The following is a 2,996-nucleotide window of genomic DNA, read 5'->3' as shown; positions in this document are numbered from 1 at the left end:
CTCTGCGGAATTGCTGAGGTCTGTACGACCCACAATCATCAGAGCCCTGTGTCAGAAAATTTGGGAAACCAACACATGACCAAGGGACTGGAAACGCTCAGTGTTCATTCCACTACCAAAAACAGGAGACTTCAGAGACTGCTCCAATTATTGCACAATCACCCTGTGTATCCCTCACATTAGCAAAATTCTGCATAAAATTATATAAAAATGCCTGACACCAATCATTGAAAGGGAATTACCAGATAGCCAGCTTCCAAAGGTGGTGTGGCACTCGCAACCACATAGCAAATCTGCACTGGATCATGGAGAAATCTCATGGATATCAAAAGATTATCAACTTATGCTTCATTGATTACCAGAAAGTCTTCAATGGTGCCAATCACAACAATCTGTGGAGAGCCCTACAAGACCTGGAGGTGCCAGTGCATCTGGCTAAGTTGATACAATCATTGTACACAAACCAGAAAGCCACTGTGCAAACACTTTAAAGAGATGCTGATTGGTTCAAGATAGAGAAAGGAGTACGACAAGGTTGCATTCTTTCAGCTTTACTATTCAACATGTATGCCAAAAGAATCATGAGGAAGTTAGAGCTGGAAGAGTCAAAAATAGGGGTAAAGATTGGAGGAAGGAATATCAACAATCTTCAATTTGCTGATGACACAACCCTCATCTCCGAAACTAAAGAAGGCCTGGAATACGTGATCAAGAAAATGAAAGAAGAAAGTGAGAAGTTTGGCCTCTTCCTAAACATCAAAAAGACCAAGTTCATGACCACTGGGAATAGAAATGTCAAAATAAGAGTTGACAATGAAGAGATCGAATATGTGGAAGAATTCACTTTCTTAGGATCACAGATCAACCAAAATGGTGACTGCAGACCAGAAATAAAATGCCTAAACTTACAGCAATGATGAGCATGAATTGAATATGGAAGAGCAAGGACATCAGCCGCAATCAAATGCAGATTAGTCTGTGCTATTGTGTTCCCCACAGCAACCTATGGTTGCGAAAGTTGAATCATGATGAAGCAAGAGAGGAGGAAAATCATTTGAGCTGTGGTGCTGGAGAAGGTTCCTGCGCATTCTTTGGACAGCAAAGATGACAAACAAGACATGTCATTGGAAGAAAAAATCACAAAGCTGCAACTGACTTATTTCAGTCATGTCATGTGGAAGAACTCACTAGAAAAAGCAATTATGCTTGAATTGGTTAGTGGCAAAAAGGAAATCTGGCCGCCAAAGAACACAGTGACTAGACACCATAAAAATAGAGGGAGGCAGGGCTTCGGCGCATCAAGACATTCGACACCAGGAACTGCTCCTGGCTATGACTGATTCTTCATTCTTTTTAGGGAGGTTTCAGGGGATCCTGAATCCTACTGGACTCCTGGAGGGAGGTCTGGAGCAAGGGACTTGATTCGGGCCCCTCACTTGAGGCAACAAGTAGGTGGAACCCTTGGATCGTCCCAGAAGCACGGAACGAAGAAGAGCAGGTTTGGCAGCCATAACCTGCACCAGATGTGAATGCCCCCAAGTAAGAGAGTTATTTTGAGCCTCATCCAAAACACCAATGAAGACACGCAACTGTGAGTACCTGTAATAGCAACAGCAACATTGAGGAGTATGATGATTTCTTCAAATAAGCCCCTTTAAATCTCCAAAACGATACAGAAAGGAGAGGTGGAATCCCCCCCCCCCCGGTGACAAAGAGTCATTAAAAGAATGTTGAGATAAACACTTACTGGGGCAAAGAGGGAACTCAGCCTCTGCAAGAGAACTATAAATTTTCTTCTTAAACGTATTTTTAAAAGCAAGAAAGAAGAAGAAGAAGAGATTGGATTTATACCCCGCCCTTCACTACCCAAAGGTGCCTCAGAGTGGCTTACAAACTCCTTTCCCTTCCCCTCCCCACAACAGACACCCTGTGAGGTAGGTGGGGCTGAGAGAGCTCTGACAGATACTGCTGAGAACAGAATAGAAGTGCACTCTGTTTTGTCTGCTGGGAACGGATCAGCTTGTTTTGTCTAGTGTTTCCAGTGAAGATCTAAGAATCTGATTTGTACTGAGGGATCCTTATTGACAATATTACTAAGCATGGTAAACTTTGAAAAGGTTAATGACAATAAATAGCAGAGACTGTGGACCTTGCTGGAACTTTTGATACAGCTTTAAAATGCAGGGACAGGATTTAAAAAGAAAGTTTAGAGAGCTCCTCAGAAATGAACCAGCTGCAGCTGTCTTGGGAGGAGCTTAGGGACATGATGGGGGACGCTGTTACCCTTGCATTAAAGGAAGCTTTAGAACCTGCAATGGACAAACTTGTTGTAACATTAACCCAAACTACAATTCAGATAAAGGAACTTCAGCAACAAACAAAGCTAGAAGAAGAACAGCCCCAGCGCCAAATTATGCAAGCTGCAGGGAAATACTACAAACAACCTGATTCAACCAATGGAGAAAAGGATCTGCAGTACTCCAAAATGCTAGACGCAGAACAAACCTACAATCAAGATGTTCCAATTTACAGAAAAAACAACAGATCTGCTAAAAGACTGATAAATCTTGGAATTCTCAAAGCTATAATTCAAAGACACGATGAAGTAGAAGCTAAGAACAGCAGACCTACTAAAAGTCTGTCAAATCTTGGAATCCTTAAAGCTATATCTCAGAAGGAATATGAAGGAGAAGCTATGGGAATTTTAACCACCTTAAAAAATGAACACAGATGGCGAATGCTAAAAGAAATCCCCTCTATAAGGAAAAGAGGCACAGAATGATGATCTTATTGAAAAAAGAGAGTTACAAAAAGAAGGAAAAAATAAAGCTTTTTAAATAAGACTGATATAGAGAATCCCAGTCTCTGTGTAATTGGCTAAGATGGGCTAGGGGAAACTGTATTTACAATTAATTAACATTGATGATAAATTTAATTCACTCTTTTATAGGTATTTATAAAATTATAGCCCACAATAAAATTAGGGAAGAGAGGGA

The sequence above is a fragment of the Gekko japonicus genome, unplaced genomic scaffold, assembly GCF_001447785.1.
Source record: "Gekko japonicus isolate JY-2015 unplaced genomic scaffold, Gekko_japonicus_V1.1 scaffold1195, whole genome shotgun sequence".
NCBI lineage: Eukaryota > Metazoa > Chordata > Lepidosauria > Squamata > Gekkonidae > Gekko > Gekko japonicus.
The sequence above is the reverse complement of the archived record's forward strand: the minus strand, read 5'-3'. Positions refer to the sequence as shown.